Source organism: Pogona vitticeps, chromosome 1 (assembly GCF_051106095.1).
Source record: "Pogona vitticeps strain Pit_001003342236 chromosome 1, PviZW2.1, whole genome shotgun sequence".
Classification (NCBI taxonomy): Eukaryota; Metazoa; Chordata; class Lepidosauria; order Squamata; family Agamidae; genus Pogona; species Pogona vitticeps.
The window spans coordinates 214756796-214769796 of NC_135783.1; the positions used below are offsets into that span (position 1 = coordinate 214756796).

The window sequence follows — 13001 nt, forward strand, 5'->3', positions numbered from 1 at the left end:
TCTGTGTCCAATTCATAAAAGTGCCAGATGGAAACAGGCAGCGATGGGGGTGGGCAGTAGGACTCAGCAGAGCACAGCCCTAGCGTGCAAGGCCACATCTGCCATCTCAGAATGCCTCTAGTACAGCAGTCCTTGGGACTACATCTCCCAGAAATCTTAGCCACCACAGCTAGTGGAGATGTTTTCCAGGAGTTTTAGTCCAAGAACATCTGAAGACCCAAGGTTGGGTACCACTGTTGTAGCACTAAGGTATCTGAACCTGTGACCCAAAAGCATTCTGAGGTAAAAAAAAATTTTTTTACAAAAACTGTAGTTGCTTAGCTTGTAGCTTCTCTTCTGAGTGCCTGGTAAAGTGATGAAGAAAACTGTTTAAAATGAGCTTCAGGGATCCTCCCAGCCATTTGCCCCACCATGTCAGGTGCCAATAACCAGACCTAGTTATAGTATCTCTGACGTTCACTGTAGCAGAAACAGCCGCTCGTTCCAAATCACGGCCCTCACATTTCCACCGTGAAACCTCAGCCTTCATTAGGAAAGACATTTCAACCAGTGCCCTAAAGGTGAAAATGCATAATGAAGTGAAATTTTTAAAGTTCTCTTGTTCTGTTTTAGAGATCAAGCTCAGCATCCACTTTTCACAATCTCTAAATGGAGAGAGCTCAGCATGAACTTAAATAAGCACATATAAATCTTCCATGACCCACTTTTACTGCTGACACCTCAGAAACATGAATGATAATCCCCAGGATGGATTTGAGGCTCCAACACATCAAACCACAGCACAACATCACCAGGCAGCTAAATTTTCCAAACAAAGCTAGCTTTCACTACATTTTTTTTGTGACAATGTTGTCACTCAACAATAAATCCTCCAAAATGTGCTCTTTTCCACCTAAAAGATATGTACTCTTAATAAAAGCATCATTTCTTTATTCTTTGATGCTCTACCAGAATGATGGGGGCTTCCACTCATTGATTTATGGAGCATCTTTGGATTCCAACCCAAGAATGTGCAAACCAGGATGTATGAAAACAAATCAGTCTCACTTTCAAGGACTGTCGGCAACTCTGGCACTAGGTAATACTGATTCTGATCACTGATTATTGTTGAATAACAATAATCAATGATAATCAATGTAAGCACATTTCCAAGTCTCTTAAGCATCCCTTCTTGTCTATTCTCTTCCGCAACCCATGGCCTATTTATCCTTTGGTATAGCGTTCAAATTCGTCCTCACCCCATGACATCACATTACTCTACTCCTTGATGCACAACGTTTCTTACCAAAGAAAAGACACCTTTTTTTTCTTTTGAGGACCACTTCTCCCCAGGGGTAATCTCTGTCTTTAAGGCAAAGACTGCAAGATTGTTTCTAAGATAAATGAGAAATAATGACATGCTGAAACAATTCATACCAAAACAGAGATTTATTATTTATACTTTATTATTACTATTTATTTTGCTAGTATTAGTATTAATAATAGTAGTAGTAGGGTGAATATAATGGCAAATTGAGACCATTCTTAAATCTATAGTGGTAGCATGATGCTCTGGGTTCCAAACTCTGCACTGGTGGGCAGGGCCAAAGCCACAATTGGCCTTCTCTCCCTCCGTCCTGGTCCAATAACAGGCTGCCCAGAAAAGGAGCCATCAGTCTTGCCAGAGATCTGAGCCAATTAAAAGCTAAGGGCTGCTGAAGGCACACTTCTAATGGACATATCCCTAAAGTGCATATAGAACTGATAACAGGTAATACTGTATTAAAGTCTCCACAAATATCAGGGCCGGGAGAACTACTGTCTCTTTCTTTTACTCTCCCGAGCAACTTCCAATGTTTGTGCTACCGAACACAATTCAACCAAAGGTAAGTCTTCTGGGAGTCATAACTCTTAGTATCTTGAAAAGCACAGCACTCATAAACCCATTTTTAAATGTTCTAAACATTAACAAAGAAATGCTTCATACCATATGTTCAGTACCACAGATCTAGCTATCTATTATATCATCTTCAAATAGACTGTTCCTGTTTTCCATCAGACGACTATTGCTGGCTAGCTTTCAATTAATTAAATCTGGCATGTGCTAGTTTGCAAATGGTAAAGTAATTATCCAGAGTGCTTAATCTAATATGGCACCTTGTAGGTGTTTTGTCATCCTCCAAACCACACTGTCCAACAGCCGTACAGAATGCTGTTTCCATTGCGAATTGTTTAATTACCAGCTTTTTCTATCAGCTGTATATTCCTGTTGCTCACAGAACAGGACTTCACATACTCAGCTACGTTGGTTTCATCTTCTTGTCCAAAACAGATGTCAAATTATATTACACTTCTACAAAACTAAAAACTGCTTATCAAGATGGGGGGGTATAAAGATACCATTCACACGTATAAAAAGTATAAGCATGGAAATAAATGTATTCGCGAAGGCTTTCACGGCCGGGATCTAATGGTTGTTGTGGGTTTTTCGGGCTTCTTGGCCGTGTTCTGAAAGTGGTTCTTCCTAACGTTTCGCCAGTCTTTGTGGCCGGCATGTTCAGAGGACAGCAGTTTGCTGTCCTCTGAAGATGCCGGCCACAGAGACTGGTGAAACGTTAGGAAGAACCACTTTCAGAACACGGCCAGGAAGCCCGAAAAACCCACAACAACCATGGAAATAAATGTTTAGCATGGTGTCCTCTGAAAAACATTCTCCTTTACATGCTAAAACATTATGGCAACAGAACAGAACAGTGCATCCACTGTGGTATGCCCATACCTTCTGAGAAATCTGTATCATTTCCAACAGGCTGAACTTGGAAATACGTACAGTGGTGCCTCGCATTACTATGTTAATTCATTCCAGCGAAATCACTGTAAAACGAAAACATCGTAATGCAAAAATAAAAGCCCACTGAAATGTACTGAAACCCCTTCAGTGCATTCCAATGGACTGGAAACCCACCGTCCAGCAAAGATCCTCCTTAGGGTGGCCATTTTCGGTGGCTGTCTTGCGAGGAATCCGTCCCAGAAAACAGCGGGGAGCCATTTTATTTACCCGGTGGCCAATTTGAAACCGCCGATCAGCTGTAGAAAAATCATCATTTTGCGAAGAATCGGTTCCCAAAGCAGGGAACCAGTCATCGTAAAGCGAAACAAGCCCATTTAGATCATCGTTTTGCGATCGCAAAAGCTATTGCAAAAATGTCATCGTAATGCGGGGCAATCGTAATGCGGGGCAATCATAATGCGCAGCACCACTGTATACTTATAAGAAGAATTAATAAAATGGCACACTGAAATCATCTCTGTATAACTGAATAATAGAATGATACATGGGTGCCTGGTGATCCATCGGTAACCTGATCCAATATAGATAGCTTCAGAAAAGAATCCACAGTGTCAGTGTGATTGGTTTCAGCATGTTATTATATTCCTTCACCTTAAAAATAACTTTCTAAAGTCTACGGCAGCCACATGTAACACCAGTTTGCATCTTGGTTGTGCTCAGCAAGACTAAAGAATGAAAATCCTTCTAAGTAAAACATCTATCCCTGATCAAACTGAAGGGCTCTTAGCTAGTTAAGACACTTGCAAATAGAACTGTGACTTTTAATGGAGTCTGGTATCCAATTCATATCACAGCAAACAATGTACTGATCCATGTTTTTTAATTATACAATAGCATAGATGGACTGTCACTTGGCCAACAGAACCTCTTCTCCTCTTTAATTCATTAGCCACTTTGAGCTTGACAGAGAGACAGGTCTTAAGCCTGCATTTTGATCAAAGGCAATTAAAACAGATTTTAAAATCTGTCCTTCTGTTGAGAGGGCAGTTGTAGAAAGACTAGGCCAGCTGATGAGCACAGTGTTCAGACCCCCCATGCTATGAAAAACTATGTACAGTATTGCATTCTTTCAGTTTCTGTTGTGTTTGACTGAAACAATTATGTTGGGATAGATTAAGAATTTGATAACTAGACACTATGCTTCACTGTACTGTACAGATTTTCCTCAGGCAGGTATCTCATCACTGATAAATACAACCTGAACATGAAATGCAGAGCAATGGCTTAGAAGAGGGGATGAACTGTACTGAAAAATGTGCAAGAAGTATTCATTGGCCTAAACAGATCAGATTCACTGAATCAATGCAATTACTGTATTGATTTACCATGTTCCCATCAATTCAATTGGTCTATTCTAGTAGGGACCAACTGTTTAAGTTCTTACTACAGCTTAGCACCCTCTGTCGCAAGGCCAATGGGCCACAAAGTTTCAAACAACCTCGAATGCTTCTGCTGGTGTCTTTTTCTGTGCAAGAGCTACCTCCTCCAGCCCTACCTTGTTGTTTGCTTCAACCATTGGGCCACAAAGCTATGTGATTAGGGACAGAAAAGGAAGTGTCATGGGTGGTATCCTATCAACTCTGAAATGTTAGGGGAATGAGCAGAAAAGACTGGAAAAGCTAGTCAGAGGGGCCAAGGAGCCCCAAAGGTGAGGACCAATATGACCAGCTACAGTGGTGCACTGCACAGATATCGAAGATGGAAGAGAAAGTGAGTGAAAGCGAGCATATACAATGATATACTGTACAATGCTGGGAGATTCTAAAGCCCTAAGCAGAGTAAAACTGTCTCAGTGATGAGAAAAAAGATCCATCCCAACCCAAGCTCAAATAAACCTGTATAAATTGCTCTGCCTGGTGACTTACACACACACACACACACACACACACACACAGAGAGAGAGAGAGAGAGAGAGAGAGAGAGAGAGAGAGGAAACACATCTCCACCAAATCACAAAAAAGCCAAAATTTAAATTGCTAATTAACTTGCAGTTTGGAAAAGCTTTTCTAAAAGAAATATGAGACAAATAAGTTCACTTTTGCTTCTGATTTCTTTTTAAACACCAATACCCACCCCCATATTCCAGGAAGTTCCAAGGGTAGGGTGCATTCCAAGCACAGGCACTATGAAGAAAAGCAAAAGGGTGTGGCCAACAAAATCTGCATAACTTAGCTTCGAGATCTTCCTGTCAGTAACTAAGCTTCAGGAGAGGCATTTCAGACTTCTAGAAACTGAAAATACACAAAAACTGGCAAACCACGGATTGGGACTCAAAATCAGATTGAGATGCCTGGGCTGAGGCAGTCAACCCCTAATTTTAGAAGATGAAAAGTGAACTATTTTTCATCTGTACATTAGGACTAGTTTTAATTTTTAAGGGGGAACTAAAATTTGGGGACTTTTCACACGCTCTTTGTGCAGTAAATGTACATTTGTAACTCATTCATATTTTATCTCTTTCCTGAAATACATCTGTTGAAGGATATGAAACTGATCGCCAGTACTCTGTTACTGGAGCAATCTTAACTTTTCTTTCCTTGACCCCAACACAATTATTACTCCGTACACTTGGTGTCCATATGGGGTCAGAGGTTGCTGTTTGGTAGAGAATGCATTTTAACATTTATTTTATTTGTTTGTCGCGTTTTGCTGCCTTTCTCCCAGTGAAGGGACCCAAGGCAGTTCAAAACGTTAAAAGATGTCACATAAAAACCACAATAAATTACAAAGTTAAAATACAATTAAACATACAATAGTAATTAAAAATCAATTAATCAATCAATTATCCAACAATAATTTAAAAGCATTTAAAGCTTTGAAGACACACCATTCAGGGGACTTAGTGATTAAACACCCTGCCTAAAGAGACAGATCTTTAACTAAAAAGCCAAAGGAGAAAGGGCCATTCTAACTTCCCGAGAGAAAACATTCCATGACCTGGGAGCAGCCACAGAGAAGGCTCTCCTCCATGTGTCTGTCAAATGTCCCTGTGATGGCAACAAGACTGAGAAAAGGGCCTCTTATCAAGATCTTAAGGGCTGGCAAGGCTCGTATGGGCACATACGGTCCTTCGGATAGCCTGGACCCAAACATCACCAGTGGTGAAGAAATGGAGCACTTCTTGTGCACCCTGACATCATCTAATGTACTTCTGAAAACAACTGCTTTGTACATGTTTGTGGAGGGTGCCTTTCACTTCTATTCCATGGCAATCTCCAGCAAGACTGTTGTATTGGTATGATTAAGAGGCCGAGAAGAGAGGGTTTTTTTCCCTATGCGAGAAAATAGCTGAGGCTCATTCTAGCTTTACCACCACACTGGGATCAATTGAAGACCACAGCAAGCCCCTAAGTGATGACAAATCTTTTTGAGTCCAAGTGCCCAAATTGCAAAAAACAAAACAAAACAACCCAGCAGGTGGTGGAAGCAGCGGAAGTGGAAGTGGCAGCAGAAGCGGGAATCCTGGGCACCGAGGTGCATCCAGACCCCACTCCAGATCCATCTCCAGTTGTGCCCAACCCTGCCACTTCCTGGAGCTCAGCCGGCGAGCCGACGCCAGCACCAGCTGCTCTAGATCCTGGCTCGCCGCCTGTCAGGGTGCTAGCACTGCGGCTGCAGCCGCCTCCTCAGGTTTGGCTGCCGGGGGTAACGATCCAGTGACTTATGGCTCGTGTGTCCACAGAGAGGGCTATAGGTTCACCATCGCTGCCCTAAGTGGTGGGTTTCCCACACTTGCTCCAATAATTTTTCTGGACTAAAATCAAGTGATACTATTGACTCCTTCTTTAAAACGCTCTAGATTCAATCATCTTCCCCTTCCTGCCACAGCACTAGTCCCAAAGTTAGCAGGACATAGATCAGCCTCATCCAGTTGAGGGCACTCCTCTGAAACAGAATACTGACATTTTAATTGACAGCAGGTTATCTGTTCTCCACCCTACTGGTTAGCTTTACTCCTCCCTCTAGCTTTCAGAGTATACTTTCTCAGCTTCTGACACAGGACTGGCAAGGCTACTGCCCCTCAAATGCATCCCAATTTACAGCTGACCTCCACCAGCTAACCAGATATACGCTTTACTGCCCATCAGAGAGGTAGTGGCTTCTTGGAGGAGTTCAGTCAAAGAAGAGGAAGAGAGGAAAAAGCACAAGCTGCTACAGTACATGTTTCTCTCGAGGATTTCACAAAAGCCCCATGCTGCTTTAAAGCCTCATAATATCTAGTAATACTCTTCTGATTAAGCTCCATTAACAAGAGAATCCCATTTGCGGAGTTGCTAAATCTGACTGCAACAAAACAAGAATTAACCAAAGTCTTAAGACAACATACAGCTGACACATGGCCACTCACTTCTCTGCACATCACAACCACAAAATGGTCAATAAAAGGAACAGAGGCATTCTGGTGGGGGAAAAAGTTCCCCATGACCTTTATAAAATTAGCTGTGGTTTCTGCTTCTCAAAAAAATGCTCATTCATCTCCTAACTGGTAGAACAGAAATTGCTGGATTGTCCACTCACCTTGTGTTCAAACACACAGCATTTTCTCTACATCTTTTTCTCACTAAATAACTGAGTCTGCATTACCTCAAACAGAAAACCAAAGCATATGTATTGGTCCGCTTCCAATCTACATGGGATCCTACTGCACATGGGCAATGCAATAATTTCAAGCATTCAGAGTATTTATTTATTTATTTATTTATTTATTTATTGGACTTATATACCGCCCCATAGCGCTACAAGCACTCTCCGGGCGGTTTACAATTTTAATTATACAGGCTACACATTGCCCCCCCAGCAAGCTGGGTACTCATTTTACCGACCTCGGAAGGATGGAAGGCTGAGTCAACCTTGAGCCGGCTACCTGGGATTTGAACCCCAGGTCGTGAGCACAGTTTTAGCTGCAGTACAGCGTTTTAACCACTGCGCCACGAGTAGCTCTTCAGGTGCATATTTTAGTATGTATTGTGTTCTTCCAAGCAAAAAAAAAAAGTCAGAAAGCTGATTTGGTGTGGCCTCTCCTCTCAAACTGTCCAGATCTCAATATAAAACAATTAAAGTGCAATATGGCATTTTGATACAAAACCCATGATAATGCTCATTTTAAAGGGAACTGAAAGCAAAATGGGCAAGCACATAACACCCTTATTACAAATCCATGATGCAAATATAGTTCTTGTTGCCAGCCCTCAGGCTTGTTTGTTTTTTAAGGTACAGAATAGAGGTAACGTCCTTTATGGGGACTGATATTTTTTGTGGAGAAAAATGACAAAATTTGGTAAGAAGGAACATGACAGAGGTACTGTATACAAATACATGTATATGTAAACAAAGTGATGAGCAAAGGTTGTCTCCCTCTTGTAGCACTAAAACATGAGGTCACCCAATGAAGCGGGCGACAGATAAAAGGAAGTTATCACATCACCCAAAGTCAAACTACAGATAGCCAAGAACACACAATCATCATGGTTCTTAAAAGGGATTAAATGAATATGTGGAGCTATCACTATCTATTTAGAAAAAGACACCAGTCTGAAAAAAATCTATTTATTACATTATTTCAAGTTTAATTGAACTAAGGAACACTGGGCATTGTCTTTCTGCTAACTGTAATTATTTCAGTGGCACTCATATTCCTCTTTGGTTAAAAATAAATTAATGCATCTTCACTATAGCTAAGGAGGCAGAACTATGAAAAACTGGCTCGTATGCTCTGTCACTATCTCTTTTACATTCAAACATTCCTAATGATTATGAACGATGATGCCCAAAATGCCCTGGGGTTGCTTTTGGATTCCAAGTCAAACTAGAGATTGAAAGTTAAGATACTGTATGGGCTTTAATTACTGCCAATACAGCTTTTAGATATAAAGACTAACATAGGAATTCTTGGAATTCTGTTGCTAATTTGTACACTCATATGTTAAGCTGGGCTGGCTGCATCAAGAGGCACATGCCTGACTGTGCAGCAGGCATGTATCTTACTGTATAAACACAGGAGCCACTTTAAAAATACCTTTTGAAAAAATAGCAACAGTACCAGTACATGTCCTTTAACCTGTATGAATATCATTCAGAATAAATTTTCACTTGCAGTAACATCTGTATGACGGTACACCTTGTGGGGCAGATCTAGGAACAAGTCTTATTCAGAATGAGAGAGAAAGATTCTATTTCCTAATGAGGAAACCCCTTGGGAAAGACCCAAAGTCAGATTTCTTCAGAGTTGTTAAAAATGAAGGTAACCTGTGTTAAATCGTGCTATGGCTTTCCCTGCCTTCCTTTTCCTGGGAATAAAATAAATCCCTCAGACAGTAATTAGGTTCATCAGACTCACTCAGAAGCAAGAATGGCACAGAATAAAAATTAATCTGCAACAAGAAAGAAAGAAAGAAAGAAAGAAAGAAAGAAAGAAAGAAAGAAAGAAAGAAAGAAAGAAAGAAAGAAAGAAAGAAAGAAAGAAAGAAAGAAAGAAAGAAAATAAGCAAGTAAATAAGCAAGTAAATAAGCAAGTAAATAAGTAAGCACCTTGCTTCAAGTCACAGTTAAAATCTTTTCAGGCAAATCAGCTCAAAGTTGACTTCAAGTTGCAGATGAAAACTAATATTGCATTTAGGTTCAAATGGTCCTTGGTATCAAGGCTGGGACACAGTGTCACACCACAGCATGGATAATTAGAAAATGAATTCAAACACAGAGGTGAAAACCACTGAAAGATACTGAAATGAGACCATGGACATAAAATACCAATGGGAAGAGCTCCTTTCTCAGCCCACACATCTCCCAAGTGTTCCCAACTTTGATGTGCTGGTGGAAAGACTGGTGGAATCCCTGGCAGAGAAAGAGCCAGCTCACAGAGAAATGTCAGCTGCGACTAAGGCCTGTTCAAGAATTTTCCATCATTAGATTTGTAATTGTTTGCCTGGAGCCCTAACCTGCCAGGAAAATTCCCACAACACTTTTGCTGAAGAAGACAGGTAAAAGTTATTGGAAGAGGAAAGTTACTGCAAGAAAGCCATCAACACAATTTCCCTTATTTTGTTTGGGAATGGACTTTTCAGCCACACACCAGATACTTCCAAAAAGAAACAGACAACAATATGCTGTGGTCTTCAAAACAATGACCAAAATGTTTCCATCAACACAACAGTGATTCAAGCGTGTAGCTGCATGTTTAAAATCAACAAAGCAATTTTCCCCAACTACACCGGAAACAAAAGTGAGGAAATGCCTGTGAGGAACAGATTACGTAATATGCCTGACAGGTGGAGATCAGAAATTTTCCACTTTTATTGACCATTCAGACGTTTAAAGTGCAATCCTAGGCAAGTTTCTCTGGCGTAATATATATAGTAGTTGTGTTTAGCACTGTTTAAGAATACAAGATATGCATCTTTGTTTCCCAAATGAAAGAATATAAGCACAAAAGTACAAATTGCAGAGGCATTTGGGAAGAGTCAAGTTGATGGCCAACATCACACTGTAGTGGTTACACCGGCTAAACAATGTACACAATGACTACAGGAGGTTCACTATTCTCTAGCCTAATGTAAAAGTCTTGGTGTACCTATGGCTAACACAAGCTGTTTCCAGTTCATCCTGCAAAGCAAGGTGCTACAATTCCCAGGTGTAGCAGCAATAGTGCTACAAACGCCTGGGAATTGCAGCTAATGCTGTAATGTACTTTTTCCCCTGTTCAGCAGCCTCAATGGCACCAGGCAAGTCATAACAGCAGACTAATCATAATCTTACTATACATAAAGCACATTTCCAGATGCATGACTTTCAAGATTTCAGTTCTTCTTAAAAAGACACAGAGGAAGGGAAGTACTCAAAGAGCTTCCCCTTCACTAGAGAAGCTGCTGCTTCTGTCACAGATCACAAGTGACCGTCAGTAGGGATTTTGTGAACTTTGCAAAAAGTGCAACAGGGCCAATAAATTGGCCAAGGAGGACTTCTGAGGCATAAGAAAGAGTGTCAAGAACAGCGAGAAAGCAGAAGGTGGCAGGGAGTGAGGTTTCATGTTGGAAAACAGTGAAGTTGCGCCATATCAGATATTGGGCTCACTGGCAAGATTGTGGCAGTGACTAACAAAAAAAGGAGGAGGAAGTGAGAAACACCGGGACCAATGAAGCAGAATGTCATCTGAGTGTGAAAACAACCATGAAAAAAATGTGAACTGTAGATGAAAGCAAGTAAACAAATATTGAGCCCTCAACTGATTTACATGTCTGGAGAAGTGAGAAAGGAAGAGCTGATGAGAGACCCTTGATTGCTGGATCAAAGAGCTGCAAGGGAACATCACTCTGCTACTCCAGCACATTCTGCTACTTCAAGGGCAGGCGGGTTAATGGAATAATCTGGAAAATGCAAACTGTCATCCGTTATTTTCTTTGCAACTGCAGAAATGCAGATCACTCAAACAGGAGGGCCATGTGGGATGGTCAGGGGATTGGAAACCAGGCCTTATGCTTCCAGGTCTTCATTAAGGACCACAGTTCACAGGAATTTTTGTACTGGGAATGTCCTGTCACCAAGAATGTCCCGCCATCCTCTAATCTATTTCTTGCAGTCTTGAATTATATTACATTCTTGTTTAATTTTATATTGTTATTATTTTATGGATTGTTGTTAGCCACCCAGAGGAGACTTCGATCTGGATGGATGGATGGATGGATGGATGGATGGATGGATGGATGGATGGATGGATGGATGGATGGATGGATGGAAGAACTAGACATGTTTAACCTTGAGAAAAGAAGACTAAGAAGGGATATGATCACACTTTTTAAATACTTGAAAGATAGTAATTCAGAAGATGGGGAAGTATTTGTTCTTGATCATCTCAGACTGCAGGACACATAACAATGAGCTCAAGCTATAGGAAGCCAGATTTCAGAAAATATCAGGAAAAACTTCATAACTTTTAGAGCAATATGAAATTGGAACTAATTACCTTGGGAGGTGTTGAGTGCTCCAATGCCGGAGGCATTCAAGAGAAAACTGGACAACCACCTGTCAGATCTGCTTTGACTTAGAATCCTTCATTGAGCAGGGGGTTGGACTCTATGGCCTTATAGGTCCCTTCCAACTCAGTTATTCTATGATTCTATTATTCTTATCTAGTATAGTATAGTCTTATACAGTAAGGTTTTGTTTTGCCATGTGCTGACAAGTTTAAACTAACATAGCAATCCTAACAGGGTTTTCAAAGTGAGATATTCAAGGACTGGTTTTAAATTAGTTTCTGTGGCTGACTGGGGATTTGAACCCAGATCTCCTGAGTCCTAGTCCATCACTCTATCTACCAGACCACATTGGATACTTTTAATAAAGTTAGTTATTTTGAAATAAAGCACATCTAAAACTGAATGAGGAACTGGCAGAAACCACCTAGCACACACTGTAAACTGACTTAAATCAAAATGATACTAAAAGTCTGGAAAATTTATTCCCACAATTATGCACTGCCCTAAGAATGCTCAGCTGTATAAGACGGGTATACTGTACATTTAACAAACAGAAACCACTAAAGATTTCCCCGAGTTCTATCATAGGGAAAGAAAGTTTTGTTTATTGTGCTCTCAGCAGAAAGTTTTAAACAACGCAAGAAGAAGTGTAATTAATGTGTTAAGTATGCAAATGTTTAATAAATTCTGTTCTTAATTTTAGTAATCTTAAATAATGATTATGGATACTTCAACAATTTAATTTCATCTGCCGACGACTTTCCTTTGCATTTCATTAAATTAGGCTGGATGAAGTTGCTAAATTCATTAATAACCATGGATTCTGGCTCAGTAAATGAGCAAAATGTCTGTCCTGTGAAACCAGTATCCTTGGTTACTAATGCATTTATCATCAGGCAAAAGTGCACCCATGATCTATTCATTATGTCAATATTTCTTATGCCTGTACTACCAGCAGCACTGGGGGGGGGGCGGGCGGAAGGGATACAGGAGGGGGTGTGAAGAAAACTCTTTTGCTCTGGGCTCCAGGTTGTTTTCCTGAGACCCTGCTTCCCTATCAACCGACACCACCCCCCCAAGTGTGACACTAGCTGTCACACTTGGGACTATTAACTGAATACCAGGTAGCACAGGGCACGAAAATGCTATCCTGGGAAACTGACTGCTCTGGAAAACCATGGAATCTTTTTATCTCTGCCACT

General features: G+C 40.8%; 1 protein-coding gene across 15 annotated transcripts in view; it reads right to left on the reverse strand.

The window, feature by feature from the left end:
- Positions 1-13001, reverse strand: part of FMNL2 (formin like 2) — a 224223-nt gene that overhangs the window by 137184 nt on the left and 74038 nt on the right. The gene's annotated exons all lie outside the window — the stretch shown is intronic.